Source organism: Aotus nancymaae, unplaced genomic scaffold (genome assembly GCF_030222135.1).
Source record: "Aotus nancymaae isolate 86718 unplaced genomic scaffold, 86718_ANA_hifiasm-v0.15.2.pri h1tg000048l, whole genome shotgun sequence".
Lineage (NCBI taxonomy): Eukaryota > Metazoa > Chordata > Mammalia > Primates > Aotidae > Aotus > Aotus nancymaae.
In genome coordinates, this window is record NW_026988462.1 from 16,031,060 (window position 1) to 16,058,670 (window position 27,611).

General features: G+C 33.7%; 1 long non-coding RNA gene across 1 annotated transcript in view; it reads right to left on the reverse strand.

The window, feature by feature from the left end:
• Positions 1 to 11,393: 11,393 nt before the first annotated feature.
• LOC105712351 (uncharacterized) overlaps positions 11,394 to 27,611 on the reverse strand; it is a 155,154-nt gene continuing 138,936 nt past the window's right edge. Inside the window, exon 4 of the long non-coding RNA XR_010337300.1 lies at positions 11,394 to 11,460. This is a non-coding gene — a long non-coding RNA (uncharacterized LOC105712351). The remainder of the gene's footprint in view (positions 11,461 to 27,611) is intronic.

Here is a 27,611-nt window from a genome sequence, read left to right on the forward strand (position 1 = left end):
TTCTTTCTAGGACGGTTCTTAACCCAGACCTAGGTAATTTCCCCACATGCCTGCATTAACCAATTCTCAGATGAAAACATAAGATGTACCATTGGCAGATCCCAGAATTCTCATCATGTGTATTTCTCGTTCCTCCATCAACTCTGCAAGACTCAGTCCTTGCCTTTTTCTCCAGAGACTCTCAGCTTGTCTATTTACCTCACAGAATCCACGGAGCGCTTCATGAACATTCAGGTTGCTTCCATCTCTTTCCTATTGTAAACAGTGTGCAATGAACATTCATGTGTATGTATCTTTATGGTAGAATGATTCATATTCCTCTGGATAGCTACCCAATCATGAGATACTGTGTTGAAAGGTAGTTCTGTTTTTAGGTCTTTGAGGAATTGCCACACTGTTTCCTACAAAGATTGAACTAATTTACAATCCCACCAACAGTGTATAAGGGTTCGTTTTTCCCCATAACCTCACCAGCATCTGTTATTTTTTGACTTTGTTTGTCTGGAGTGCAATGGTGCGATCTTGGGTCACTGCAACCTCCACCTCCCGGGTTCAAGTGATTCTCCTGCCTCAGCTTCCAGAGTAGCTGGGATTACAGGCATGTGCCACTATGCCCAGTTAGTTTTTTTGTATTTTTTAGTAGAGACAGGGTTTCTCCATGTTTGTCAGGCTGATCTCGAACTCCTGACCTCAGGTGGTCCTCCTGCCTCAGCCTCCCAAAGTGCTGGGATTACAGACATGAGTCACAGCACCTGGCCTGTTTTTTGAATTTTTAATAGCATCCATTCTAACTGGTGTGAGATGATATTTCATTGTGGTTTTCATATATTTCTCTAATGATCAGTGATGCTGAGCTTTTTTTTATCTGATCATTGGCCACATGTAAGTCTTCTTTTGAAAATTATCTATTCATATCTTTTGCCCACTTTTTAATGGGGTTGTTTGTTTTTCTTGTAAATTTGTGTAAGTAAGTTATATGCTGGATATTAGACCTGTGTCAGATGCATAGTTTGCAAATATTTTCTCCCATTCTGTAGGTTGTCTGTTTACTCTGTTGATAGTTTCTTTTGCTGTGCAGAAGCTCCTTAGTTTAACTGAGATTTTCTTTTCTTATACTACCAAATGAAAATTCTGTCAAGGCTGAAAGTCGAAGAAAATGTAGTGCTCTATACATTCCCCCCAACCGCTGCCAGCACTCCAGGATTACTACTGTCTTTCATTGTTGTTTGGTGTCTTAAAATTAGAGTCAAAACAGCAAATGCTATGGTTTAAGTTGCAGTAGCCACTCAAGCTGAGATTTGAGGTACAAATCCAAAAACTAATGATCAGAGCTTTAATTCTGAATTATATAATTCAAATTGTCTAGATACTGAAAATCTTCTGGTGAGAACATATGAAGGATATGAATACATTTTACAAGGCTAAAAAAGCTTGTTCTAAGTTCTCATTCTGTAGAAACTCTAGTTCTAGAGAACTGCTTTGTGAATATTTCCGAACTGCTTCACAGTTACATCTCTATCACTGGTTTCTGAAAACCTGTGATTATAAGAACTGGCAAACAATTGCTCTCTGCCTGTTGTATCAAAGATTTTTGGAAAAACAGGCATTAATATGGCAAGTGTTTATACTATGTTGTGGAAAGGATGGATTTAATGCAGTCACAAGAACCTTTACCTGTTAATTTGTTTCCAAACTAATTCTCAGACTTGAAATCATTTGGGACTGAGCAAGTGGACAATACAAATAATAACACATTTATGAACATTCTATTCCTGTTTCAAACTTTATATTTGTATTTAAAATAATTATTGATTTACCTCATCCAGGAATATAAATATTTGATAAATATAAATAATTAGAAAGATAGATATGCTTCTATATTTATTTATAAGCATTTTTTAAATATACTTAAAGAGACAAAAATGATAATGTTGGGGATGACTATGGAAAACATTAGAGACACAGTATTGTTTATGATAAGAATTTTACTGCTCCTAGAATCTAATTTCTTCAGTAATCAAACTGCCCCAGAATTTGGTGGCATAAGGCAAGCATGTTATTAAGCTAAGAGGATCTATGAGTGAGGCACTCACCATCAAAGAGATGGCTTGCCTCTTCTCCTTATGGCTGAAATCTTAGCTGTGAAGACTCAAAAACTGAGTAACTTCATGTATGGGACTTGGACTTATCTGGAAGTTTCTTCGAACACATTTCAGCTAGTTGGTTCAGAATGATAGAAACAACTGGGCTTATTTGAGATTGTCATCAGGACACCTGAACATGGCTTGACTTGTTTACACTCATTATCGTAGCTAAATTTCCCAGATCTGATCTCAAGCAGTTAGGTAGATAGAATACGTTCTAGTGTTGAATAGCACAGTAAGATAACCATAGTTAGCAAAATCTATTGTATGTTTCAAAATGGCTAGAAATAGATTTAGAATCTCCCCAAAACAAAGAAACGATAAATGTTTGAGGTGCTGCATATCCTAAATACCCTTATTTGATCACTACACATTATATGCATGTATCAAAATATCACATGTAACACAGAAAATCTTTATGTGTTAAAGAAAAAAAAAATGAAAGAACAAGACAGAAACTGCATACCCTTTATAATCTAATCTTGAAAGTCACATAAAGTCACTTCCATCATACTCTGCTGCTCAAAGTAGTCACTTTACCTACATTCAAGGATAAGAAACATAAACCTCACAACTTTAAGGGATTAATATTAAATAATATTGCTGTCAGTTTTTTTTTTTTTAATTATCACATTGCTGATAACCCAAAGATGGCTGTGGTACTTTAAGTATTACCATGCAAGGACTTTGGTAAAAATGTGAGATTCCTTTCACCACAGCTTCTTTACAGCTTACTGTCCCATCTATTTTCTTTTTGACTTCTAAGGTGCTTTTAAATTATGTAGGGCAGAAGTACTGCTAAATATGACCCCTACTAGAAAAAGTGAAATTCCTTCATTTATTCAGGGTTCTAGAACCCATACAGGAACTTTTTAACATTAGCTACACTAAACTCTTAAAAATCTCCAACTTCAGGAAAATTAATATAAAGTTGGTTTGATTTGATATACTTTACATGGCTCATTAATACAGTCAGTATTTTTTAAAAGCTTTGGAAATTAATAGTTTAAATTGAGCTTTAGAAAAGCTTTAAAAAGAGACGGAATTTTGTGGAATGGGGAAGAGTTACACTTAAACGTAAACCTACAATTTCTGATGCCCTTTGAAGAAACATTTCTTCGTTGGACTAATAAGCAGAATTATCCAAGGTAATAAAACCAGCCCATCATGCTTGCAGCCATGATTTCTGTCTTCATCTAACGTGGATAACCATGTAATATTTTTGGCTAACAGAGCTAAAGAAGACATGTAAGATAAAATAATGAAACTGTAAGGAAAAAATCAAGAAAACAAAACATAGTAGAATTTCTACTGACACATGTCCACAAAATTATGTTTATGTGTTTTCATGTGTGCCAAAGAGTAACCTTAAATGTGTATCATTATGTATTAGTTCATTTTCACACTGCTAATAAAGACATACCTGAAATTGGGAAGAAAAAGTGGTTTAATTGGACTTACAGTTACACATGGCTGAGGAGGTATCAAAATCATTGTGAGAGGTGAAAGGCATTTCTTGCATGGCAGTGACAACAGAGAAAAATGAGAGATGCAAAATTGGAAACTGCTGATAAAACCGTCAGATCTCATGCGACTTATTCACTACCATGAGAACAGTATGGGTGAAACTGCCCCCATGATTCAAATTATCTCCCACTGGTCCCTCCCACAACACATAGGAATTATAAGAGTACAATTCAAGATGAGATTTGGGTGGGGACACAGAGCCAAACCACATCATTCCACCCCTGGCCCCTCCAAATCTCATGTCCTCACATTTCAAAACCAATCATGCCTTCCTAATAGGCCTCCAAAGTCTTAAACTCATTTCACCATTAACCCAAAAGTCCATAGTCCAAAGTCTCATCTGAGACAAAGCAAATCCCTTCCACCTATGAGCCTGTTTCATATCAGAAGCAAGCTATTTACTTTCTATATACAATGGAGGTACAGGTATTGGGTAAATACAGCTATTCCAAATAAGAGAAATTGGCCAAAACAAAGGGGTTACAGGGCCCATGCAAATCCGAAATCCAGCAGGGCAGTAATTCTAAAGCTCCAAAATGCTCTCCTTTACTCCAGGTCTCACATCTAGGTCACACTGATGCAACAGATGGGTTCCCACAGTCTTGGGCAGCTTTGCTCCTATGGCTTTGCAGGGTATAGCCCCCCTCCTGGTAGCTGTCACAGGCTAGCATGGAGTGTCCATGGCTTTTTCAGGAGCATGGTGCAAGCTGTCGGTGAATCTACCATTCTGGGGTCCGGAGGACAGTGGCCCTCTTCTCATAGCTCCACTGGGTGTGCCCTAGTAGAGACTCTGTGTGGGAGCTCCGATCCCACATTCTCCTTCTGCACTGCCCTAGCAGAGGTTCTCCATGAAGGCCCCGCCCCTGCATCAAACTGCTGCCTGGGTATCCTGGTGTTCCATACATCTTCTGAAATCTAGACGGAGATTCCCAAACCTCAATTCTTGACTTCTGTGTACCCGCAGGCTCAACACCACATGGAAGCTGCCACGGTTTGGGGCTTGCAACCTTTGAAAACATGAGCTGAGCTGTATCATGGCCCCTTTTAGCAATGGCTGGAGTGTCTGGGACACAGGGCACTAAGTCCCTAGGCTGCACACAGCATAAGGACCCTGGGGCTGGCCCATAAAACCATTTTTTCCTTCTAGCTTCTGGGTTTGTGATGGGAGGGGCTGCCATGAAGACCTCTGACATGCCCTGGAGACATTTTCCCTACTGTCCAGGATTAACATTTAGCTCCTTGTTATTTATGCGAATTTCTGCAGCCAGCTTGAATTTCTTCTTAAAAAATGGGTTTTTCTTTTCTACTGCAATATCAGTCTGCAAATTCTCTGAAATTCTGTGCTTTGTTTCTCTTTCAGAACAGAATGCTTTTAACAGTACCCAAGTCACCTTTTGAATGCTTTGCTGCTTAGGAATTTTTTCCACCAGATACCCTAAATCATCTCTCTCAAGTTCAAAGTTCCACAAATCTCTAGGGCAGGGGCAAAACGCCACCAGCCTCTTTGCTATAACATGAGTCACCTTTGCTGCAATTGCTAACAAGTTCCTCATCTCCATCTGAGACCATCTCAGCCTGGACCAGCTGTTAATATCACTATCAGCATTTTTGTCAAAGCCATTCAACAAGTCTCTAGGAGGTTCCAAACTTTCCCACATTTTCCTGTCTTCTTCTGAGCCCTCCACACTGTTCCAACCTCTGCCTGATACCCAGTTTCAAAGTTGTTTTCAATTTTTGGATGTCATTTCAGAAATGCCCCACTCCAATTGTACCAATTTACTGTGTTAGTCTGTTTTCACAGTGCTGATAAAGACATACCCAAAACTGGGAAGAAAAAGATATTTAATTGTACTTACAGTTCCACAAGGCTGAGGTGGACTCAGAATGATAGCAGGGGGTAAAAGGCGCTTCTTACATGGTGGTGGCATAAAAAAGAAATGAGAAAGATAAAAAAGTGGAAACCCCTGGTAAAACTGTCAGATCTCATGAGACTTATTCACTACCTTAGGAAGAGTATGGGGAAACTACCTCCATGATTCAAATTATCTTTCACCAGATCCTTCCCACAACATGTGGGAATTATGGGAGAACAATTCAAGATGAGATTTGGGTAGGGACACAGAGCCAGACCATACCACATTATTTTTACATAAATATTGTGTGTGGTACTTAGTTAAGTCTGACATTGGAAGAAAGAGAAAAGAATTGACAATTTATAATTTCACTGTATACTTTAAATGATTACAGCCTATATGATATTTTTAAAAAACAAAGTGTTAAATATTGCTATTGTTTACTATGCAAAATATTCCACTAAAAAAACAAATACTGGGCAACAAACAATGTAACTTCAGCTTCCCTACATCAATTGGACTAGCATAAAGGAGGCTTAATCACTTCAAATATTTAGCTCAAAGAGCTATAATAATGTGCCCTAAAAATGCATTTCTGGTAGTCTAGGAAAATAAACTTCATAATGACCATGTTAACACAAGTATTTAATCTGCTATATTATTATTATTGGAATTTTAGTTGATTAACCTAGAACAGTCAGTACAGTCAACAATTTATGAGAAGAGTGCAATGTAGAAAATGAAAATTAAAATCAAAAGCTAAATAAATCTTAAGGCAGGAATTAGAGAAGAGGTTTTCAATTGGGTTTTTATAATAAACTATAATGTTTTAAAGACTACAGATTCCAGGTTTCATCTTCTATAGATTCTATTTCAAAAATCTCTCTGTTCACTCCTACCACTTCCTTAGGATTTGGACACAGGCTAGTGTTTTGAGCACTATGCCATTGAGGGACTCACATTTCAAAAGTGTTTATTCAGTGACTACCATATGCTAAGGGTTGGGGTGTGAAGTGAGAGCAAATGAATGGTAAGCTTCCTGTCCTTGAAGAACTCAGTCCACTGAAGGAAACAGACAAGTAGACAAATGTTTGCAGTTTAATACAATAAGTGCTATGACAGTGTACCCGGGGAGTATTTAAATTAAATTGAGGAAGAGAAGAGTATTGAATGTTCCTGAAGGAAAGACACCAGACACTGACCTGATTCTTAAAGCTGAAAAGAAAGGGTAAGACATTTAATAAAGCAGGAGGGGGATATAAGTCTAAACAAATAAACAGACCTCAGAAGCTTAAGGACTTTCCACACCATTCTAAGGAAAATGGCCTTTATTCTAAAAAAAAGAAAGAAAAAGAAAAAAAAAATGGAGGGAACAATTTAAACTTTCTGTGTGGAATATCAGTAAGATCATTTTGTGATTTGGAACTACTAATCTGTGTATAGCATGGAGATCCCATCAGAAAACTGCAAGAGTTTAATGATAGGAAGCTTTTATTTAGCATAAAAAGAACTACATTTCAAGACTTTATTTCCTCATTATTGAAGGTTGATTATGGTATTAATCGCTTGTAGTTTCTGGGTTTATGATAAATTAAAAACAAATGCATGATCCAACTGTGGATCAATCTATATCATCTGCTTGATTTCAATTAATAAATAATAATTTGAAGTCTTAGCAGAATCTCTCTTTTTTCTTCCTTAAGCCTAAACTTTGGTGTCTTTTCAGTCCTGACTTACTGTATTTAATTTCAGACTGAGAAACTGGAACTTCGGGAGCAGAGACACAGCTGGAGCTTCTGCTGCCCTGCTTACATGCAGATATACCACATATCTCAGAATAAGAGTTCATGAAGCAGTGTTTGGAAGCCGGTTTTCAAGACTAACTTTTTTCATGCACGAGTCCTCTCTCCTGATCGACATTGCTTCTAAAATTTAGGTATTCGTTCTCACTAAACAAATGAGATATTCTTTCTAACAGAAGAAAAGAGAAGCTTAAATATTCCCTCAAATATTTTCTCTTTTGAAAATTAAGACAAAATTTTTTTCAAGGCACCATAAGACCTTGAGAATCAGGCTATTCCCCAGAAATATCCCAATTGTTATTCTCCTATGATTTTTACCCTAACAACAACCTCGTAGTCAACCAATAGTGTGGTAGTTACTTTGAGGCAAGAAAGCAGCAGATTATGAGGCCAGTCCTGCCCCTTGAGATTTTTCTATAAAAACAAATTCTGCTTCATTGTGTATCTCTTGAGACTAGCTAAATTAGAATGTGTGTAGTTACTATAACATTTCCAAAATTTGTATTAATATAACTAGAAATCTCTCAGGATAACCTCTTATGCAAATATTACGACAGCCACTAGGTACCATGTAATTATCACATCAGTATCCCTAAGCTTGAAAACATTGAAAACACAAGCCAATCCCTATGGATTGCAACAATTATTCACACAAAACATTATTCTCAAAGCCACATCCAGTACTTACAAGACTGGTAAGGGTTTGCGGCTTTATCTTACTTATAGGATAACAATTTAGCCTGCCACAGTTTTATGGATTTGGGCAGAAGACATAAGACTCCTAGGTCAAAAGAGGATATTTAGAGCAATAGCAATAGCTAGAGTATCAGCAATTTTTATACAGAGTGACACAAAGAAAGCCAGATGATACCAGCACAAACAGTGGCTTGAGTTATATAAGAGGAACCTTGAACTTAGGGAACCTATACTTTTTACAGTGAAGATTAATTATGCCTGCTATTTGCATCTCAGAGACGCACTAGGTTTTTCAAGGATTTAAGCAAACATGCCCTTTGATTTGAAGGGAGACTTTATCTTTCAATGTTCTTTGCCATAAAGACATCCCTTGAAAAGTTAGTTTGGAATAAAGCACAGTTTCTCTGTCACAGTATGTGTGGAAAGTGAGAGATCCATGGAGAATTATCTCCCAAAAGCATAAACAACATAGATGATTGATAGATAGATAGATGATAGATGTAATTTTTTTGGCTGAAAGATATTGTGTTCCTTCTTAAAAGGTAGCATGGAATTAATCTTTTCTTAAACAAATTTACAATGTGCATCCCCAATCTTTAATTCTGAGATTTCCATCTTCCATGTATAGGCAACAATATGTTAACATCCTTATTTTCCATTGTTCCATTTACTTTTCTATTTCTGTCACTCTCATGATGAAATATATATGGAATTTTAGCCAGAAAGCCCAGTTAAATATTTTTCTTAGGTTTAAAAAAGCACAAACTTACCTTAATATTATTCCCTTATGAACAAGACGCCTAAGACAATTTTGGTAACCTGTCCTAGTAACCACTATTTTGTTCAGGTATTCTGTGGGTTTGTAGATCATTGCCTTCTAGGGGAAATTCCATGATTGTTCACTTTTAGCTTTCCTGAACAGTAAATCTGAGCAGATTCTAAAACAGAAGACTATTGTTGGTAATTCCAAAGTTTCCATCCTCCAATCCTTCTAAAGATGGATATGTGTTCATGCTATGAATTTGCCAGCACCTTGCATTTAAAACCTAACAGGCTTTATGAATCTTGTGCCATTTTAGAAAAGTGATATTTTTATTATATTTTTCAACTTTTTTTTCTTATAACAGTAGAATATGTATCAATTGTACAATGTCCTTCAGCTGGTCCCTTCTTCTTTCAAGAGTACACTGTTGCGATGTTACGATTATAATCTCATTTCTAAATTGACCTCTTCTCTATCACTTATAGGGAAAAAGTTGGACAGGCTATTTATTTATCTTTATTTTGATTTGGATATGATTTATGAACATATTTTACTAAATTCTATCTTTTTTACATCCTTAGAGATATAAAGTTACTGTTTTTTAGTGACCCAAAGCATAATATTAAAATCAAAACTATACACCTTCAGAACTATCTAAGCAACTTCTAAAATAGTGTATATGATTTCTTCCAATATAAAATAATACACAATATTTGTTGAGGATTTATTATGCATCAATCTTCTAAATATTTTTGATGAGTTAACCCAATAATTTTAAGGGGTTCATCTTTTTGGAAGACTTTTGTAAATCAACAATTGTGACTATAATTTTTCTAATTGAGCTTAGTAGCACACTGGGACAAACTAAAAAAAAATTATTTCTAAAACATTTGACAAATACAGGATGGATTGTAATATAAGCATACAATGTCCTTGAGATATAATCATATGACAATTAGAAAGGAAGTTGCACAAGTGAAAAATAAGAGAAAAGGAAAACCAAATCTAAGGGATAACTTTTTCAGTTGTATGTTGTCAAAACAAAATTAATTATATGAATTTAACAATACAGAGATTTGGCATCTCTTTCTTTGTGGGGCAGGTTAGCTTTTAGTTAGAAAAGAAAGACAAAGAAAGACAATAATATCTCCACCTAAAGAAACAAAAATACTTAGTTTATATATTTGTTGAAATTTGACTAATGTACTGTCTTTCTTATTAGCAATATTCCTTTAAAAATTCTAAATTTAAGTTACTGTGTGCACTGGAGAAATCAGCCCATAAATAAAAAGAAAAAAATAAGAGCTTGTGCACTTTAGAAAATTGGCTATATCTTCTGCCCTATAATATACCTGTAACATGTACAGCATCCTTGTCAGTGAAAAAGGTCAGGACCACAATGAAAATGCTGTATATTGCCATGCATAATTGTATTTATTTACATTGCCCATTAAAATTGCTCAAATTGTTTAAAATATAACATTAAATATATTTTTTAGTCATAAATATAATGGTTAATAATTTCCAGATGCTTATTATTGATCATATTCATAGCTAGGTTGTTTTTACTTCTCACAATAACCTATTGAGTTGCATTACTAAAAAGAAAAAAAATAAGCTCAGAGAGGTTGTGTAAATTTTCAAAATCACAGAGAATCCATGTCAGAGAAAAGCCAGAATTTGGGGCTCAGCATTCAAATTGAAATTTGCAAACCTTCAAGGAGAGTTAATAACAGTTGCCAAGACAGTATTATTAACTATAACACTCTATTGCCTCCTATCATATGGAATCTGACTCCATTTTTCTTTTTTTTTTGATGTTTGACTATGGACTGCTCTTAGAACTCACACCTTCCTTTTCCCTTTCTGTCCCACATCTGATCAAGCTTATAAGAAACCCCATGTTCTTAGTCTTTTGGAACCTGCAGGAAATTCTAACTCTGTAATCCTCTGCCCTAACCACAACAAAAAGTCTCCAAACCAATCTCCTTTCCCTAATCTCTCAAGCCATTTTTGGACTGCTTGAGATATATACCCTGTTCTCACCAGAAAAGCAACACTATAAAAATAATAAAACTCTTCATACCTTCTTGGTATGTGTGGTGTAATCTGTGTCTACATTGAACCCAATTTTGTGTAGGGGTTCATATTGTTTATTTAGAATGGCCACATACCACCCAGTATATCTGGCATAACACTGTAAAATTTGCTAATGAAACCACACTATATTTTAGTTTTCAAAAGCACTATTTTCTTGAAAACAAGTTTTTGAAAAGAAAATCAATACAAGCATATTTCTTGGGTAATTCAAGTTATTGCAGCAACTTAAAATAATATTTCAATTAATTATTATGATTAATATGTCTTTGTGTGTGTATGTATATATACACAAACATATATAAATACAGCATAAAATATTGGAGTATAAATAAAATAAAACTGTACAATGAAATGTAGAGTTTCTACTACATATTTGATTTATCTGTTTTATTTTATCATCTTTTCTTTACACTGAATTCTAATTACCTGTATTAGTCTGTTCTCAAGCTGCTATAAAGAAATACTCAAGACTGGGTAATTTATGAAGTAAGAAGTTTAATTGACTCACTGCTCGGCATGGCTGGGGAGGCCTCAGGAAACAAAATCAAGGTGAAAGGGGAAGCAAACACGTCCTTCTTCACATGGTGGCAGGAGGGAGAGAGAGAAGTATAGAGTGAAGGGGGAATAAAACCCTATAAAACCATCATCCCTCAAATCTGATCACCTCCCATGAGGTCCCACTCCCAACACATGAGGATTACAATTCAGATTACAATTCAAGATGAGACTTGGGTGGGGACACAGAGCCAGACAATATCATCACCTAAATATTTGTGTGCTATGTTATTTTTGTTTGGTTCATCTTCAACACGCATTTATTTTTATTTACTTATTTTGAGACAGAGACTCTCTCTGTCACCCAGGCCAGAGTGCAATGGTGCAATCTCGGCTCACTGCAATCTCAGCCTCCCGGGTTCAAGAGATTCTCATGCCTCGGTCTCCTAAGTAGCTGGGATTACAGGCACAGGACAGCATGCCCGGCTAATTTTTGTATTTTTAGTAGGGACAGGGTTTCACCATGTTTGTCAGGCTGGTCTCAGACTCCTGACCTCATGATCCGCCTGCCTCAGCCTCGCAAAGTGCTGGGATTACAGGCCTGAGCCACCACGCTGCTGCTAAATTGGTAGTACTCTTCTAAAAGTCAAGAATAACACAAAAGATAAATGTTTCTGTTTACAAGAACCTACTTTATTTGTCATAATATTAAATATTCAGGCTTTGGGAGTTTTCACTCGTATAGCACTTATATTCCTTAATTCACTTAACCTCCCTATACTTACCTCCCACATTATATGCGTGTACTGATTGTTGACTTGATACTTTGTAGAGTCATGGAAATTTATGGTATAATGCCTGTAAATTTTTTTAAAAATGAAAACCTTATGCCAATGTATAAAATTATCATTGTTTTTAAAACAATAATGAAAAGAAATTTGTGAATTTAGATGTTGAACTTAAACCAGTAGTAGAGAAAATTATTTCATTTTTTTCTAGTCTTAACCTAGCAATATAAAAAGACTCTTAACTAAATAGATTTCCAAGCACCGGTGTATATATTTTTTAACAGATCATTTTTTATTTTGACCTACCGAGGTCTGTGATATTTCTGTAGTTTTCGTAACTCTAGTTTTGAGCAAATTTACTATAGATGAATACCATGTTTCATGCAAACTATCCAGTTGTAGGGCAATGTAATAATACACTTAGGCATAATATTATATTGCATTACTATATTGTATTACATACACATATATACTTAGTAAACTCTTCAACTTGTATAAATCTTATCATTAAACAAGACTTTCACATATCTTATTTCACTTGGAATTTGCCCCTATAACTTTTTAATAAAATAAACCATGAATTTTATTATTTATTTTCAAAAAATAATGATAAAAATTAATTGGGACTGGAATTCATTTCCATGTGCTTTCAAAGATCATACTTTTTCCATTTTAGCATGAAAAAAAGCCAATGCTCCAAAAAAGCCTTTATGTATTTATTTCTTTGGTGTTGCTTCCAATTCAGCAGATTATTTTTCTCAGTTGTTTTAATGCAACGTAACCTTACAATAATCCATTATATTTGAAAAGTTTAGAAAAAGCTTTTGTCATTCACTTCCAAAATGATTTATGTTAATGAGATTGTTTTAAGACTAACATCTTGTTAAATTTCAACACCATATCCTTTATCTGGTGGGAACTAGAAATTCAAGAAAGCCATGATCAATATTTCAGACAAATTTAGATAGCATACACAACATGCTATCACCATGTGTATGGACATCATCATATGTTATATAATTATTTTTAGTGAGTTTTTTTCTTAGAATGTCTTTGACTCAGATTAGTTTTTATGGAGAGAGAACACACTAACAATGCAAATGTCAAAGTAGATCTCATAAGGTGTTGACCTGACCAATGCCATTTGATTTTACTCTTAACATATCTATAGAATTTAGAGTAGTAGCGACCATTGAAACTGAATCGTCAATAAAAAAGAAAAAAGTTTGATACCTACAAGAACTAAGAAGAAATCACTAAGGAATATATAATCTAATTTGTATTTGAACAAATAAATAAAGGCTGAAAATTCACTGACTTAGAATAATATGTTAAATTATAGTTTCCAAATGTATATAAAATATATAGTTTACATATATATAAAATAAATACATGTAAGCCATTTTATTTATGAGTTAAAGAAAAATCCAATAAATTATTAATGACTGCCCAAATATTTCAGAATCTATGTATCTAACAGGTAATTTGATAAAAGTATTATCATATAAGAATTCTAAGATAGAGACAAATTGACCAATGTTCAAAATGGCAATAAATCACAAACTTTGGGTTATGTTTTCCACTTAGAAGTGACTCTCTACTAATAAAAAACCTACAAACTAAACTCTATCCATACTTAATCATAAAATAGCCTAGTCAATAGAAAAGTCCATCAAAGACGCAAGGTTAGCACTGCTCTGAAAAGCACCCACAGATCTCTTGTGCCTATCTCCAAGCTATGGCTACTTTTACTTAGATATAGAAATAGTGACAATGTCAGTTTTTTAGACAGACTGAGGTTTATAAAGAATTTTCAACATGAAGCCAAAATCCTTAGGCTATTTGCTGTAAAAATCTCTCCGTGGTTTTACTGACCCAATGGGAATATGATTTCCAAATATTTACCCAAAGCAAATACATCTTATAGGTTGAGTTATACATATGCTACTTTGGATAATAATCATCAGAGAATGATCAAAGTATAGGTAATATGTTTGATGGAGTCTATATTAATTTAGCTACAATTACACTGAATTGAGTTTTTATTTGGAAGAAAAAAATATCAGCTAGGCACAGTGGCTCACGCCTATAATCCCAGCACTTTGGGAGGCTGAGGCGAGCGAATCACTTGAGGTCAGGAGTTTGAGATCAGCCTGGCTAATGTGGTGAAACCTCATCTTTACTAAGAAATATAAAAACTAGCCAGGTGTTGTGGTGGGAACATGTAATCCCAGCCACTCTTGAGGCTGAGGCAGGAGAATCGCTTGAACTGGGAGGTGGAGGTTGCAGTGAGCAGATATGGATCACCCCACTGCATTCCAGCCTGGGTGACAGAGCAAGACTCTATCTAAAAAAAATAAAATAAAATAAAATAAAAAAGAGGAAAAAAGAAAGAAAAAAATCATTTAACAGAACATCATATTAAATGAATGTTTAGTAGATAATTGGCTTTCCAACTTTCTTGACATTCCTCAAGAATAAGTATATCTTACATAACTTATGTGTATATATTTACTATATGCAACATGCTTAATTTTAAATATATTCCTTTTTTATGTTTAGTTAGTTGTTTACAGTTGGGCATGAATCTCTTTTTTTTTTTTTTTTTATGACAAACAAGTGTAGTCACAGTTTAAAAAACATTGCAATGTACCATGGATACTAATGTATTCACAATATGATAAGCTACAAAAACACGAACCTGTAAAGTACAGTCTTAAATATAAGAAATACTAGGGAAAAAAGCCTTGTATGACTGCATCAGTGTTTATAATACGGTCTAAAATTCTGTTTATGCAGTTGTAAGAATACATTTTTTAGGTTGTTATTGTAAATAAAGCTTATTAATTGTCGGACCTCCATTATCTCACTGAACCAAGTCTTGATTCCAAAACCAATTAAGACTCAGCATAAATCGCTGGCTTTTCTAATAAAACAATTAGTTAATTCTACTCCAGGCATTAAGCATCAAAAGAGGGAGTATCTTGATAAGGATACTTTTAAATACTTTAAAGAGAAAGGATTTTGAACCCAATAGGTCTATATGAGCTGAAAAACTGGAAGAAAAAAGTGGAATAATCACTGACGTTATCAAGGACAAATCAAGCACTCAGTTTCCCACATTGCCCATAAACTCATATACACACACAGATTTCTTTAAATACTAGAGATCAGTTGTGCAAAAAAAAAAAAAAAAAAAAGTTGTTATGATGCTACAGTACTGACATTAACCTTACAACTGTTACACAAACTTTTTTTCAGAGTCAACAAACTACTCAGGAAGTAGTAATCTCTAAGAATTCTCAGACATTACCTATATCCTTGCCCATGTCTCTCATGGTCACACCTGAACCAGGGAGTATTTTTTCTTCATCTCTTACATCACAACCATTAACTTAATAAGGATTAACTTACAGTATAAATAAAATTTTCCTTTTTTAATGCCCTTTCTTGACATCCTTGAGAATTCTACTCATAAATGGTCATATCTAATTTGGACGTTTACTTAGAGGTACCTGTGTGTCTAAATTAAACCCAAATTGAAGCTCTAAAGAATATGCGAAGTAATGTGTAGGCAAAAATGTCATACCACAGGTAGAATTATTGGGCTGATCCCCTGAAGGTTCAGATCAACCTAACAAATCCTCTACTGAAACGTGTATTATATTCTTTAAAACCAGAAGCAAATAAATAAATAATTTAAAAAAATTTTTTAAAGGATGATACTTTTTAAAATTATCAACTACACCCTTTCAAATGAGAAGTTAAAATCAATAGTCAAAGACTGGTAGAAAAGGAACTCGTATTTTTTCTCAATCTTCCTAAAACTATCTTATTAATCCAAAACAAAATCATAAAACGCCATCAGACTTATTAGAAATCCCTTTAGAAAATTAAAACAAAACTTTTTTTCTGTGGCTGGGTCATATCTTAAGAATGAAAAAGGAGAATATTAAAGCTGTAACATAGAAAAATAACATCATAGGAAAATACTGCCAAAATATCAGAACTAAATCAAGCTCTCTAGAGTTTGATGGTTAGCTGGAAAAGAAGTCTTATATATATACACTGATAATGGAAACTTCTTTCGCGGTCATCCATAATTTCAGAAACTATTGGAAACAACTAAGTTCCCTGACCTCAGCAGTGACTCAGTTGGAGTGATCAGCATATTAAATAAACCTTACATTCTCTAATACATTCTATGGTGATGACTATTATAAATGTCGAAACTCAAGAAGAAAAGGATAGATGTAGAGAAGCTAAAGGAAATTTCCTGCATGACTATTTCCACAGACAGATTCTTATGATAAGATCTTAGTACTCATAATATACCAAGAAGACAAATCTTTGGAGAGGTTTACAGAGAAAATTTTAAATCCCCATAATTATATCCTATTAGAAAACAGATACTAAGAGAAATTTCAACGTCAAGCAAGAGAATAACCCTTGGCACCCTTAAATTGGCTTCTAAGTTGCACTGGAGAACCTCAGGTGGAGCCTTGAAAACATCGTATATAAAATTACCACCACTGCAAGAATAAATTGGCCATTGTACTCAACAAATTTTGTTGATAAACATTTATGCTAAAATTTCTAAATTTGTTTCTGGTGTGTATATCTGTTATCATGATAATCTGATAAATCATGAAGGTGTGACATACAGAAGCCTAAACCTCAGAACCATTTCAAGTGTCTCCAAATGAATTTTTTATACTTTTCTCTTCAAATGAGTTATTATTAGAGTAGGCAGATAGCTAGACATGAACAGGAGGGGGAGCTCAAGAGAAAGGAAGACCTGGAAAATCTCACACCCCAGGGACCACTTAAAACATGCCTGCCAGATATAAGCAGAGAGGAGGGAAAATACCTAAGCAGAAAGGAATGCCCCAGAGCACCTTGTAAGATGCTCAATCCACTTATTCTGCAGTCACACTGTCAGAATGTTGCTAGCTACATGCTCATAAGAAGGGAAAGAGGCCAATGGGGAAATTCCTAAGAGATACACCAGTGCAGTAAGTACACATTTAATTGCTATATGACTTTCCTGGGATGGCAGTAATGAGCAATGTTGCCATTAGGTAGAATTCATATCTAAGAGCTGGCCCCCAGCATTCATCAACTATCAGTAGCAGAGACTCCCAAAAATCTGGGGCAGGATGTAGGTGGGGACAATGCAGAGACTTTAGATGCACAGAAAACTAGACACCAATTAACTAAATCATTGGCTATTGGTGATAAACTCAGCTTTCAGCCCCTTTCCCTTCCCTAGAGGTCATAGTTGGGGCTGGAAGTCCCAGTCTTTTAATCACATGGTTGGATCCCCTGACAGCCAGCCTCCACTCTGAGCTATCCAAGAGCCCACAAAGTATGGCTTCATTAGAAGAAAAGATGCTCTTATTACCCAGGAAATTCTATGAGATTTAGAAGCTTTGTGTCAGATGGTCCTATACTCAGGACATTACTAAGGTCTTAAGATCTCTGTCAGCAACTCAGGGCAGAGTCCAATATATGTATTTATTATTATTTTAGAAAATGCTTCAAATTTCCTTTTATAATTTGATAACCATGTGCCCAGCAATGTTATCTATTCTAAACTCCATATTTATACAAGCAGACATGGCCATATATTTCAAAAGACGAATGCAGTGCATCCATTCTTATCAATAGGCATAGGCACCCATTCCTCAATGTCCTCCTAAATCATCTTTGCAAAACTTACTCCCTGGAGATCTGGTCTGTTGGATAAGGCAGTTGAACATTACACTTCTTAAATACTGATGGAAAGACTTCTATCGGGTACTGTTCGCTATCTGAGCAGTGAAACTCCAAAGAATTGACATTTGTATTTCATATATCAACAAAAACAACAAAACCATTCTCAAATCACTAGAAGATGGTCGCAAACAGAGACCTCAATCTGAGAAGTCAGGATCCTTCTGGAATCAGTTTCCATGAAAAGATAGCTTCACCCCTGACTTTTGAATTAACTACTTTGCTTTTTGAAAGGTAGACAGTGGTTGCTTAAGATACATGAACAAGAAGACAGATTATCATCACTCAGACTTTTTGTTTTATTTTTCTAGCTATCTTCTTTCCTCTTTTGCTGGTTTAAGCCTACTCTTAAGTAGGTTATCTATAACAAAGGCCTCCACTCTTAATATTTCATTTTGCATCTTTAGTTACTCTTTATTCTTAATTCAATACTTAGACACAATTTATTTGTGAACTAGCTAAAGAATACAACACAATAGACTGGTGGATTGGTTTTCTTTCAGGAGCCACCTAGCTTACCTTGGTATAATTTACTTGTGATGAATTAGTTGGTTTTCTGGGTAACTGACTCAAACATTAGGTAACTTTTAAATAGCATACATCCCCAACAGGCCAAACAGCCAGAAATCTAAAATTCTCTATTGCTTCATAATTAGAAAAAGAGGATCTTGTCTCCTTCAAAATACTACTCTAGAACCTTTCATAGGAGCTAGATTTTTTTAGCTTGTTGGCAAATGAACTTTCATAGAAATAAAACTTGGAGGAGGATTAGAGAACAGATGGTGTATATTTGGAGACTTATCTCCCTTTTACTGATTTTATGCACAAGAAGCACTACTTCTCTTTTGCTTTAAATCTGTTTATCTTGATACTAAAACTTTTGATTTCTTATGATCAAAACATTCCAGATGAGCAGTGCCACACCATTACAACACTCAGCCTCATACTCAGAAATGAAACTCTAACCCTTCAAAGGGAATTCTAGACTATTTTCCTCTTTCCTCAAGCCTCATCACTCTGTGCTTTAAAGGAGTCCCAGAGAATGGGAATATTGCACATGATATATATCAGAAAAGAAAAAGGGTACTAGATAATGCACGTGCACATGAAAGTGAATTGGCAATGATTCAGAATAGAGTCTTTTTAGCTAGCATATTGGCCTCTCAAGAAAGAACAGAGCATGTTTTAGGCAAAGAGTTCTGTGCCCATATCCATGCATCTCTTTCTAGGATCTTTAATATGAAAGATCTGGGAAGAAACAAAATGTCTGGGAAAACAACAAACAAAATAATTAGGTATATTATTTTGAATAATATAACTATATCTGACTCTGAGGTCACTTTGGATTGTGATAGAATCTATGTTTTTGGTTTGATAGGCGGGATTCCTGAGTACTGGCTTAGAAGTAGACTATAGACTGAGATCATTTTTCTGATTTTTCATGTATTGCACAATTTAGGTGTGTGATTTCCACTGTTGTAAATACTGCTGTGTAGCTGTTATACTATAAAATGTTGTAGTGAATAATCATAAAACAAAAAGAGAGAAAAACTTGACCATTACAGAGGATGAAACAACCACCCCCCAAAAAACCTTCCATCTTTCAATATATTGCACCAAATAATTGTTTATTCCATAAGCTATTTCAAAAAGCTCACCTCAAAATCTTCACCATTTTAGGTCACCCAAACCTAAACTATTGTTTCATAATTTATATTCATTTTTCAATTAAAACCTCTTCATCAGCTCTTACAATACATAGAATTCTTAGACTCTTATGATACATAGAATTCTTTGGCACAGTATTCAAGGTGTATCATGGTCAGCTTCATGCTTATCTCTGCAGCCTCATTTCTCATGTCCCTAGCACCCTCACATTACAAATTATTTTCATACAAAAGTAATAAAGATCTTTCAATTTCATTTCTAATCATATGCTATCTCTTTTTAAAAATTTCTAGATTATTATCCATGTAGAACATTATTACCTCTTTTATCATTCTCTCTCTGAGCCCAATATATATTATAAATGTATTATAATATAATTATTATATTATTAAAATATAATATATTAAAGATTATACTTCTATAAATATATAATTATAATATAAATATTATGTAACATAATTATTGTAATATAGCTATCTTCTTTCCTCTTTTGCTGGTTTAAGCCTACTCTTGTACAGAGTATGCTTATAATATTTTTTATAATATGTTTATAATAGATTATTTATTGAATATATAGATTATATATATAGAAATTTATAGATTATTGACCATGTAGAACATTATTACCGCCTTTATCATGCTCTCTCTGAGCCCCAAGATATCATATAGTAATATGTTTATAATGTATATCATAAGTATATATTAGATGTATGTGTATAACATATATAGTAAATGTATATATATATAATTGGATTTTATGGTTGTATTCATATGTCTGTGTTTCCTATGATTTTTATGTTTATGGGCTACTTATAAATATTCTACTAAAAATTTGGCAGCACACTTAGCAAAATTAAGACTAAACAAGATATTACCCACAAGTCAGTAAAAATATAACAACATCTCTACAATGCAGCATTTCAGGGTGTCTATAAAATAATTCAGAGTTACTGCACTATTTAATGTTAGTTATTCAACATCATGTTTCTTTTGTTTTTTAATTATACTTTAAATTCTGGGATACATGTGCAGAAAGTGCAGGTTTGTTACATAAGTATATATGTGCCATGAACACCATGTTTCTTTTAGAAAGTGATGTTTACTTCCCGGAATAACCTCTCTTATATTCTCATGGGGCCAAGTTCTTCAATGTCATAGAAAACACTTTCTTTGACATTCATTTAATTTTATGCTTCGTCTCTTACCTCTGACTCAAAGCAAGTTGTACCTTGCTCAGCAAATAGTGTAGCATTCAGCCTGACAGATGTGGTCATAAAGAAATGGTATAGAGAGTTTAAAATCAAAATACACGTTATATGTCTTTCAAAATTTGGCACTTAGCTGAAAAGAGTTCAAGAAATCCCATTATACTGGGTCATGCTTTGCCATACTGTTTGAAAACCACTGTTTAAGACAGAGGACTTCTGGAATGTTGGTAAATGATTTTTTTGTTTTTGTAGTCTTAAGGATTAGTACAGATCTTGGAATATCAACAAAATTAATTGAATCAAATTCGATACATCTCACTTGTCTCTCCTTTTCTAGCCTTATATGCCATAAATAAAATTACTGTATTGTCAACAGTGATGTTTTTTGAATACATAGCTTGTGAACATTTGGCTACATTGGGTAAACAGGTGCCTCTGAAGAACTCCCTTGGACACTTCAGATGTATGATCAGCAGTTTCAATTCATTGAGATTCAACTGGGCATAGAAAAAGAAGCACAGGGAAATGCAACTAATTTTTTTCAGCAAATGATTAAAAAATATCAAGGTCTTGGTACGATCTAAATTAGCTCTTAGATTTAAAGAGATTAAAACTCTCAGTTTAAACTCAGTGATGTTTAGGATAATTTCATTCATTTACACTAAGGCCTAATTACAGAAATTCGAATATGCTCTCTCCCTCATCATTCAACTTCACAACAACAAATCAATATTATCTGTCTACTATATGCTAATCTTTGTATTAAAAATGTAGCTGGTATAGGTAAGGAACTCAATTTTTAAGTTTATTTAATTTTAAATAACTTAAATTTATGGTATCATGAGACTTTTGACTACATTAGACAGTGCAAATCTAGATAAATGATTCTACCTTCTGTATACCATTTACCTGTGTTCCTTCCAATTCAGAATTGCTATGATTCATAGTCAATAATAATCTATATTTGAACTCATCCTATCAAATTAAGTAATCATGACTTTCAGTACTTTTAATAAGTTATATACATAAATTTCAATTATTAAAGTCTAAAAGAAACATAAAAATGAGCATATTAACATGCTATTATGTAGACTTATCTTTTTTTTTTTAAATAATTTCAACTTTTATTTCACATTCAGTGAGTACATGTGCAGGTTTGTTACATGGCTATATTACGTGATGCTGAGGTTTGGAGTACAGATGATACCCATTCCCGTCCTCCCTGCTCTAGTAGCCCTCAGTGTCTTTTTTTTCCCATCTTTTTATCCATGAGTACCCAAAGTAGCTTCCACTTGTAAGTGAGAATATGCAGTGTTTGGTTTTCAGTTACTGCATTAATTCCCTTAAGGAAATGGCCCCCAGATGCATTCATGTATATGCAAAGGATATAATTTCACTGCTTTTTATGGCTGTGTAGTATATCATGGGGTCTATGTACCATATTTTCTTTATCTAATCTAACACCAATAGGCACCTAGGCTGATTCCATGTCTTTGCTATGGTGTACAATGCTACAATGATCATGTGAGTGCATGTGTCTTTTTGAGAGAATGATTTCTATTCCTATGGGTATATATCCAGGAATGGGATTACTGGGTCAAATGGTCATTTCATTTTTATTTATTTGAGAACTCTCCATACTGCTTTCCACAAGGGCTGAGCTATTTTGCCTTCTAACCAACAATGCCTAAGTGATCTCTTTTCTCCATAGCCTCATCAGCATCTGTTATTTTTTGACTTTTTAGTAATAGCCATTCTGACTGGTGTGAGATGGTATCTCACTGTGGTTTTCATTTACTTTTCTCTGATGATTAGTAATGATGAGTATTTTTTTATATTTTTTTATGCTTGTATGTTTTCTTTTGAGAAGTGTTTGTGTGTGTCTATTGCACACTTTTTAATGGGGCTATTTGTTTTTTGGTGTTTATTTGTTTAAGTTCCTTTTAGATTCTGGATATTAGACCTTTGTCAGATACATAGTTTGCAAATATTTTCCTCTATTCTGTAGCCTATCTGTTTATTCTGTTGCTGGTTTCTTTTGCTGAGCAGAGGCTCTTTAGTTTAATTAGGTTCCATTTGTCAATTTTTGGTTTGTTGCTGTTGTTTTTGAGGACTGAATCATAAATTGCCAAGGCGGATATTTGTAATAGTGTTTTCTACATTTTCTTCTAGGATTCTTATAATTGGAGGTGTAACATTCAAATATTTAATCCATCTTGAGTTAATTTTTGTATATGGTGAAAAGTAGTTGTCCCATTTTGTTTAATGTGGTCATAAAAACAGATGTAAAGCATTTAAAATCAAAACACATGTTATACATCCTTCAAAATTTGGCACTTAGCTGAAAAGAGTTCAAGAAACACCATTATACTGGGTCATGCTTTGCCATACTGTTTGCAAACAGTATATACCTAGCCAGCTATCACAGCTCTCTGGGATTCCTCTCCCTGTTGTTTATTTTTACCAACTTTGCCAAAGATAAGATAACTGTAGGTATATGGCTTTAATTTGAGGTTTTCTATTTTGTTCCATTGGTCTCTGTGTCTGACTTTGTATCAGACTGTACTGTTTTAGTAAGTGTAGCTCTGCAGTATGGCCATTTTAACAATATTGATTCTTCCAATCCATGAGCATGGAATGTTTTTCCATTTGCTTGTGTCATCTATGATTTATTTCAGCAGTGTTTTGTAGTTATCCTCGTAGAAAGGTTTTAACATTTTGTTCAGATGTATTCCTATTTCTTTTTAGTTATTGTAAATGGGATTGCATTCTTGATTTGGATCTCAGTTTAAATGTTCTTGTTGTACATAAATGCTCCTACTTTCTGTACATTGATTGTGTATCCTGATACTTTACTGAAGTCGTTTATCAGTTCCAGGAACCTTTTGGAAAGGTCTTTAGGTTTTTCTAGTTACAGAATCGTATTTTTGGAGAAGAGAGATAGTTTGATTTCTCTTTTTCCTGTTTGAATATCTTTTATTTCTTTCTCTTGCCTGATGGTTCTGGTTAGGACTTTCAGTCCTGTATTAAATAGGAGTGATGAGAGTGGGCATTGCCACCCTGTTGCAATTCTCAAGGGAAATTCTTTCTGCTGTTGCCCATTCAGTATGATGCTGGCTGTATATTTATCATACAGGGCTCATACTATTTTCAATTATGCTCCTTTGATGCCTAGTTTTTTTAATGGTTCTTATCTTAAGAAGATGTTTGATATTATTAAAGACCTTTTCCATCTTTTTTGAGATGATCATTCAGTTTTTGCTTTTAATTCTGTTTTATAGTTAATTGCATATATTTATTTGCATATGTTAAATCAGCATTGTATCTCAGGTCTACATAATTGTAGGTGAATTGAGGTGCTACTGGATTTGGTCTGCTACTATTTTGTTGGGGGATTTTGTGTCTATGTTTATTAGGGATATATTTGCCTGTAGCTTTCCTTTTTGTTGTGTCTTTATGAGCTTTTGATATCAGGGTTATGTTGGCTTCCTAGAATGAGTTAGGGAGAAGCCTCTCCTTGATCTTTTTTGGAATAGTTTTAGTAGAATTGGTACTACCTCTTCTTTGCACATGTGGTAGAATTAGGCTATAAGTCCATCTGATGTGGGACTTTGGTTGATAAGTTCTTAATGACTGACTCAATATTCGAACTTGCTATTGGTCTGTTAAGGGTTTTAATTTATTCCTAATTCAATCTTGGAATGTTGTGTGTTTCCAGGAATTTATCATTTTCCTTTAGGTTTAGTTTGTGTGCATAGAGACGTTCATAGTAGTTCTTGAGAACGTTTTCAATTTCTGTTGGATTGGTTCTAATGTCACCTTTGGCATTTCTGATGGGCTTATTTAGATCTTTTTTTTTACTTTGTCAATCTCACTAGCAGTCTATCGATCTTGTTTATCTTTTCAAATAATCAACTTTCTATTTCATTGATTTCTGTTTGATTGATTCTTTGTGTAAATTTTTGGATCTCAATTTCATTCAGCACCACTGTGATTTTAGCTAATTCTTTCTTCTGCTTGCTTTGGGGTTAGTTTACTTTTCTAGTTTTTCTAGGTGTAATGTTAGTCATTAAATCTAGTTCTTTCTAATATTTTGTGGTAGGCATTTAGTGCTATAACCTTTCCTTTTAACCCTGATTTTGTTGTATCCTAGAGATTTTGGTATGTTGCATCTGTTTTCAAATACTTCTAAGACTTTTGATTTCTGCCTTAATTTGATTGTATACTCAAAAGTCGTTCATAAGGAAATTGTTTATTTTTCATTTGTGTGGTTTTGGAAGATCTTAGTATTGACTTCTATTTTTGAAAGTAGATTTCTTAGACAACAAAGTAAGTTGATTAGGTTGATTGGATAATACCATGAAGGAGTTTGATTTTCTTTCTTTTATTTTCCACTTACTTATTTTCACTTCATCTCTATACTATAAAATAAGAGTACTGTTCACTATTAAAAATAATTATAATAGGAATATGGAATATGGACAGATATAATGTAAATGTCCCCATTATTGGGAACTAAGGAATGTACATAGAACTTAATTTGGTTTTTGACATTCATAAAGAATAAACAGATTTCCTAAAAACTAATGGGATTAACTCCATCTTGCCATAGAAGCCTGTTACAAATGCTGTTATTACCAGAAGCTCAATTAGCCCAGGTAGTTTACAACCATTCAGAATAGAGTCGACATAAAAAGTGTGATTATCTGACCCAATTCACCGCATCTTTCTATTGTTCAAGCAATTACACTGTTCTCACCAAAAGGTAGAGTGGCATGTTTTTCAACCTCAGCTGGGAATGTAAAGGGTGATTCAATTTTTTCATTGTGCTGTACATGCCCATAACCATGAAAGCACCATAAGTATTATTAATTTTGTGGTTATAAATTAATTTTAGTGAGCAAACAAATAGAAAAATAGAGAATCCATAAATAATGAAATTAGAATATATATGTATGTATAAAATGAATGCATGTGTACACACACACATATATGATTCTGACACATATAACACATATATCATATATACGTGTGTGACATACATATATATTTCATATATATATATAACTCTGAAATTGACCCTTAGATTTTATTATAGTGAGCAGTGTGTGTGTGTGTATATGTATCTTGTGCACATGCACACACACACAGGTGTGTGATATGTATACATGTACACACACACACAAAGGTTTATTTTTAAAAATGTTGCTGCTCATAGTCCATAGAATGAATTTCTTTTTTATCAAAGGAAGCCTCAGCTCTGCTCTTAAGGTCTTTTAATTGATTAAAGCAAGAATACTCACATGGTATAGTATAGTCAGTATCCAGATTTAAAAGTTAATTGATTGGGGACTTTCATCACATCTACAAAATGCCTTTAGGATAGAATCTTGCTGACTTCTAAGTTTAAAAAATGGAAACACATATGCCTTTTTTAGAAAACAGAAAATGTAATGGAATAAAAATAAACTCTAAATTCATTAAATTTGAGAATCATGATGGTTTTTGCACTGATAAATCCTCAGTGTTGGGCACATGGTATGCACTCAATTAATATTTATTTGAAAAAATAGATGAGTGAATATGCATGTGTGTATGTATATATAGTGAATGATAATTTATGAAGATTTCATATAACAGAAGGCTGTGTTAAATATATTACTTCATTCCTGTAATATATATGTAGCCCTTTCTCATTTAAATTAATATAAATAAAAATATATGGTACATTGAAAATTTGTTTAGAATATAATGAAAATTTTAGTATTTAATATATAATAATTGGTCTAGTTCTCTCTGTGAATAAGGTTAAGGACTGTTTATTAGACAACACTGCCTCTTTATGGATTGTGTTTTTTCTAATACTTTTAAATGTACATGCACTCTAACCATTCACTTCATGTGAATTGAAAATGAAATACTCTTCTTCATACCCTTAACTTTTAATCAGGCAGTTCTTACAGCACTAGAGACATACTACTTTATTCTTTATGTATTAAAAAGTTCAATATTTAAATTACTTAATCAAATCATCTAGCTTACCTTCCAGATACCTTTTTACCTTAATGAACTTAGAGTCAGCCAAGTGGAAGCATGTCAGTTGGAAATCAGTTATTGTCATTTCTATTTCCACATGAGATCAAACATTGGAGAGGTAAACAATGTGCTTTTCTTAAGTGTATTTAAAGATGTATCAACATATGAGAATTCATCTGGCTACCAAATTTACCTTCCACAAAGATCTTATACATATGTGTGTGTATAATTATTTGGTTCTTAATATGTTTAGTCAACCATATGATTTAATCTTCAATAAAATGTGAAAAATAATTAAGTTACATCATTTAATATTTCTAAATAAATAATTTATTTGAATGTTACATTGTACAACATATCCGAGAAGTTCAAACCCAATAGGAGATTATATGTTTAAAAAATATTATGGTTTAGGCCAATTTTAACAATTACTTAAAATAATAGATTTACATCAGTCATTTTCTTCTTTTAATTGGAACATTTACATAATTTATCTTGTGGAAATATAAATATTTGAATAATTAAAAATAAAAATAACTTTTTTTTAGAAATCTTTACTTTTAATACCAGCTTTGTGATTTGGAATTTAACCTTTGATAATTCAGATTAGTCTCTTTTTTACCACAATTAATATGTTCCTTGAAAAGTTCTATTAAAAATTTAATTATGATTCACTGAGATAAAACATATAAAATTTCAGCAAAATGCCTGGTTATCAAAACATGATAGCTCTGTTGTCTGATTTATAATTAATAT